Genomic DNA, 6,472 nt, shown 5'->3' with positions numbered 1-6,472 from the left:
ACTCCTAATAACAACTATCCCTCTATTAATCTACACCTAATATAACTCATCCCTCTGTAATCTACTCCTAATAAAACTCATCCTCTATAATCTAACACTAATAAAAATTCATCCCTCGTCAATCTACACTCATATACAAATCTTTCTATGAATCTACCACTTTATATAACTAATCTCTTTATCTACTCTCTCCAAATGCAACTCACCTATCAATCTACACTCACTAATAAAAACTCCCTCAATCAATCTAACCTAATAAATCTCATCCCTCTATCAATCTAGCCCTTTATATAATACTCATCTTCTATCTACATCTCCCTAATACAACTCACCCTCTATCAATCCACACCTCTTAATCAGCTATCCCTATCAATCTACACTTCCTAATAAAACTCATCCCTCATAAATGAAGCCTCCTAATAAAACTCATCCTCTATCAATCTACACCTCAATAAAACTCATCCTTCTATCAATCTCACACCTAATAAAACAAATCCCTCCATCAATCTGCACATCTAGTAACTCAAACTCCTATCAATTCTACACCTCATAAAAAACTAATCCTCTATCAATACAATCTTCGAATACAACTCATCCATCTGTCAATCTACACATCTGAATAAAAATCAACTTTCTTCAAATGCACATTTAAAACCGATCATCTACTATCTACTCATTCTGTAAATCTCATCTTGATTAATCTGCACTTAACAAACTCATTCCTCTAAATCATAAACATACCCTATAAACTCACCATCTATCATAAACTAATACACTCACTTATTTCACATCTATTACTCATCCTAACATCAAGCTTTAAGCCAAACCATCCCTTATCGTCACACCTCTCTCAATACAGCTCCATCCCACTATCAATTTATCCTCCTAATAAAACTCCATCCCTCTATCAATCTACACGTTCTACATACAAGTCATCCTCTACTCAATTGTTACACTTCTAATAAACTATAGCCGTCCATCAATCACACTATTCAACTCTAAATTAAACTTTATCATTCCTTAAAAAATCTCCTTCATCAATCTATTACCTAATGAAAACATCATCCCTCCATATCAATCTACCCCTTTATATAATCTATAATCTCTATTAAACATCTCCAAAATACAACTCACCCCTCTATCAATCTACACCTTGAAATACAACTCATCCCCTAGCTATCAATCTGCACTTTAAGAGCATCATGTCTATAATTCTAGGTCATTCCTGATAAATTCCTATCCCTCTATTTAATCTGCCCTTTACAACTCATTCCCTCTATAAGTTCACACCATAAACCCATCACTCTCTCAATCTCAACCTTCTATAAAAAAACTGCTATCCTCTATCCTCCACGCTAATAAAACTCATCATCTATCTCAATCTGCAAGCCTAATAAAATCATCCCTCTATCAGTCTATCAGCTAATAAAACTCATCCCTTACTCGAGTCTACTCACTAATAAACTACATCCTCTATCATCTACACTAATAAAACTCATTATATAATCTCCCTAGTAAAACTCAACTTCTTATAATTCTACTCCTCCTAATTAAACATGTTTGTGTTTTTTGTGTAGGTGAGGCGCTCCACTGGGCTAGAGACTTTGGTTATAGCATGTGAGACAGAGTTTCCTACATAAGGGGCAGGCAAGGAGAACTCCTAGCACGAGACAACTAACAAGTAACCAAAGGAGACCACGGCAGGCGACTAATGAAGATGGGTGCTGACCACCTAATGATATGTACAACTATATTCTGATATCACAACGCACAAATATTTGACCACATGTCTCTCTACATGGACTCTAACCCTCTTACTTGACTCTTGGACTGAATTTCAGACAAATCTGTTAAGAGTTCAGGACTGTTGAGTACGGACACAGTTCTCCTCATTGTCTCTCTCCAGACCACAACTATACTGGAGATCGCTGATAATACAGAGAGCAGCCGACACATTCAGGACACGCAGCACGACGCATGCACACACCCACACACACACATCTACACACAACCACACACACACACACACACACACACACACATCAGCCCAGAACACACACACAGTCACACACCACAACACGCACACACACACACACACACACACACTCACACACTAGCACCAATAGCACACAGCACTACACTTAAGACCACACAACTCTTCAGTGTTTGTCCTTCTTGTATGTGACATTCTCACTAGATGATGTCCACAGTAATCAGCACAGGTAGGGGTAACTGACTCATCAGCCTCGGGAAGCATACGCGTGGTGATATCCTAAACTTTGACCCCACTAAGTGAGACCGATTGACAGTGAGTCCCGGTGGCTCACTGACAGCCTAGGAAGCAATGGTGATATCCTGAAACTTTTGACCCCAGGAAACACAACAGCCAGTACGATATATGCCTCACCATTGAGAACTCCCCTATCCACAATAGCTCAGAATGATCCGTCCTCTGCGTGTCTCGAACTGATTGCGAGGCCAGAAGCCAGAATATCACTCTGAGAAGAGGGCTTCTGAGACGCCGCTGCTGTGTGCCGAACACAACAGCAAAGGGACAGAGCTGCCGATCCAAGAAGCATGGCCCCCAGCGGCGGGGTGGCTTGCGGTGGTCCAGGCTGGGTGCCCGCAGGCCAGTTGATTGACTATGAGACGGGAGAGTAGCTGGAGGGCATCTCCACTGCATATGTAAATTGGGAAAAATACGCCCAAGTCCCCGGAGAAGCACAGCTGGTACGTCGGGTCTCAAATGCTATTTGAAAGTCTTAAATCCAGATGAGGGGAGGAAGGGAGCCGCACAGAGAACGATTCTTCTCCATCTTTCTGGTTCCAACACGCAAGCATTATTGATCAGCAACTCTTCAATGGCACCATCCACCTGGAGTCAGAATGAGCAATCCATTTATGTCACCTGGAGTCCAAAGATGTAGCAGACATTACACTCAGGAGTCCGCACAAATGAGCAGACATTTAACCTCACCTGGAATCTAACAATGAGCAGTCCCATTTTAACCTCACTGGAGTTCCAGCATGAGCAACATACATTCACCCTGGTCCAACAGATAGGTCTTCACACCACTCTGGAGTCCAACAATTGAGTACAGACATCTTACGCTCACCTGGAGTCCAATATGAGCAGAAACATTTACACTCCTGGAAGTCCACAATGAGCCAGCCATTAACCTCACTGGAGTCCAACATGAGATCTATTTACAATCACTGGGAGTCCAACAATGCGTAGACCTTTAACCTTCACCTGGAGTTCCTCAATGAGCAGTCATTTTACACTGCACCTGTACTTTGCTATTTGGAAGATTTGCAGCAAAATTTACTCACAGATATTATTCATAACGTTTTTAGAAACTTGAGAGGTTTTCATCCATTAGTAATAATAATATGCATATTGTACAAGATCTAGATAGAGTACATAGGCAGTTTAATTTTGGGCACAATTTTTTTCCAAAGTGAAAACTTAAGCGCCCTCTATTGGCTCAAGAAGTTTTAAAGCTTGGTCGGCAAATGGTCCTTCTCTCTCTTAAATGGACAATGACCCAAGCTATACTTTCCAAAAGTTTGTGTCTTAAGACAACAAGTCAAGTGTATTGGAGTGTGCCATCAAAAGCCCTGACTCAATCCCATAGAAAATTTGGTGGCATAACTGAAAAAGCTTGTGCGATGCAGGAGGCTGACAAACCTGATTAGTTACATCAGCTCTTTCAGAGGAATGGGCTAAATATCCCCATACTTAATGTGAGGAGCTTGTGTGGAAAGCTCCCAAAGAAATTTGACCCCACTTAAAAAATTAAAGGTCAATGCTACAAGTCTAATTGATGTATGTATAAACTCGACACTGGGAATTGCGATGAAAGAATGAAAAGCTGAAAGAAATAATTCTCTCTAATCTAGTTATTGCTAGATTTCACATTCTTAAAGTAAAGTGGTGCTTCTAATACTAAGACAGGGAATTTTTAATCAGGATTAAATGTCAGGAATTGGGAAAAACTGAGATTTTTTGTATTTGGTTCTAAAGGTGTTATGTAAGACTTCGACTTCAACTTGTATATAGGGCGAACATAGTGGCAAACCATAGTTTTTCATATATAGTGTCTTATGGTGTCTATATAGTATTTTTTATAATGTTTATGGTGGATATAAGTGCAATATATGCAGATCTAATTGTGTCGCATATCGTGTATAAGTGTGTTATATAGTGTATAAGTGTATTAGGAGTGTATATATATAGTGTCTTTGGTAGTTTATTTAGGTGTCTTTTATATGTCTATATTGTGTTCTCTATAGTATATAGTATATAATATATATACACCTACCTTCAAAGTTGGGGTCACTTTAGAATGTCTCTTAATTTTTGATAGAAAAGCACCATTTAATTTGTCCATTAAATTATAACTATCAAATTGAGTCAGAAATAAGCTGTAGACACGTTAATGGTAAATAACTATTGTAGCGGAACTGGCAGATTTTTTTATCATAACTCTACATAGGCGTCAAGACTCCTATTTATCAGCAACCATCATGACTTGTGGTTTCAAATGAACGCTGTGTTAGCTAATCTCCAAGATTTAATAATTTTAAAAGGCTAATATGGATCTTAGAAACCCCTATTTGCAATTATTTTAGTCACAGCTGAAATAACTGTTGTCCTGATATTAGAAGCAATAAAACTGGCCTTTAATTCCCTCCCTTCGCCATGCCATACCCTGTGGATGGCGCTTAATTGGAGCCAATTTCCTCCTACAACAGGACAATGGCCCAAAGCACAGCTCCAAACTATGCAATAACTACTTAGGGAAGAAGCAGTCAGCTGGTATTCTGTCTATAATGGAGTGGCCAACACAGTCATCGGATCTCAACCCTATTGAGCTGTTGTGGGAGCAGCTTGACCGTATGGCACATAGGAAGTGCCCATCAAGCCAATCCAACTTGTGGGAGGTGCTTCAGGAAGCATGGGGTGAAATCTCTTCAGATCACCTCAACAAATTGACAACTAGAATGCCAAAGGTCTGCAAGGCTGTAATTGCTGAAAATKGAGGATTCTTTGAAGAAAGCAAAGTTTGAAGGACACAATTWTWATTTCAATTAAAAATCATTATTTATWACCTTGTCAACGTCTTGACTATATTTCCTATTCATTTTGYAACACATTTCATGTTAGTTTTCATGGAAAACAAGGACATTTCTAAGTGACCCAAAACTTTTGAACGGTAGTGTATATATATATATATATCTAGTGCTTATATTGGGTCTCAATAATATACATATTGTGTGTCTATATAACGTCTATATAATGTCTATATAGTGTGTATACAGTGTATATATGGTGTGAATAGTGTCTACATATTGTCCGTATAGTAAATATAGTGTTTATATTGTGTCTATATGGTGTATATAGAGTATATGTTGCATATATAGTGTATATGTAGAGTATATATTGTCTATATAGTTTATATAGTATCTATATAGTGTATATATAGAGTATATGTTGACTATATAGCTGATATCATGTTTATTTTGTGTATATAGTATATTAAGTGCATATATAGTGTATATATATATATTCGCTATATAGTGGCTATATAATGTATATATAGTGTAAACATAGTGTATATATATTGTCTATATAATGTACATATAGTATTTATATAGTATCCTTATAATGTACATATAGTGTAAACATAGTGTATATATAGTGTCTATATAATGTACATATAGTATTYATATAGTGTCTATATAGTGGCTAAATAATGTACATATAGTGTAAACATAGTGTATATATAGTGTCTATATAATGTACATATWGTATTTATATAGTGTCTATATAGTGGATAAATAATGTACATATAGTGTAAACATAGTGTATATATAGTGTCTATATAATGTACATATAGTGTCTATATAGTGTCTATATAGTGGATAAATAATGTACATATAGTGTAAACATAGCGTATATATAGTGTCTATATAATGTACATATAGTGTCTATATAGTGTCCTTATAATGTACATATAGTCCTTATATAGTGGCTAAATAATCTATATTTAGTGTAAACATAGTGTGTATACATAGTGTCTTTATAGTGTCTCTATAATGTACATAAAGTCTTTATATAGTGTGTAAATAGTGTCTATATAGTGTATATAGTGTCTATATAGTGTCCACATAGTATATATAGTGTTTATATAGTGTATATATACAGTAGAGTGTATAGTGTCTATATAGTGTCCATATAGTCTATATAGTGTATATAGTGTGTATATATAGTGTCCATATAGTCTATATAGTGTTTATATAGTGTATATATACAGTAGAGTGTATAGTGTCCATATAGTCTATATAGTGTTTATATCGTGTATATATACAGTAGAGTGTATAGTGTCTATATAGTGTCCATATAGTCTATATAGTGTATATAGTGTGTATATATAGTGTCCATATAGTATATATAGTGTATATAGTG

At 36.5% G+C, this 6,472-nt stretch overlaps 1 pseudogene; it reads left to right on the top strand.

Moving 5' to 3' along the window:
* The window catches only part of LOC112075897 (transcription factor AP-2-delta-like), a 45,676-nt pseudogene that overhangs the window by 30,102 nt on the left and 9,102 nt on the right, over positions 1–6,472 (top strand).

The sequence above is a fragment of the Salvelinus sp. IW2-2015 genome, unplaced genomic scaffold, assembly GCF_002910315.2.
Source record: "Salvelinus sp. IW2-2015 unplaced genomic scaffold, ASM291031v2 Un_scaffold3455, whole genome shotgun sequence".
Taxonomy (NCBI): Eukaryota; Metazoa; Chordata; class Actinopteri; order Salmoniformes; family Salmonidae; genus Salvelinus; species Salvelinus sp. IW2-2015.
The sequence above is the reverse complement of the archived record's forward strand: the minus strand, read 5'-3'. Positions and strand labels throughout refer to the sequence as shown.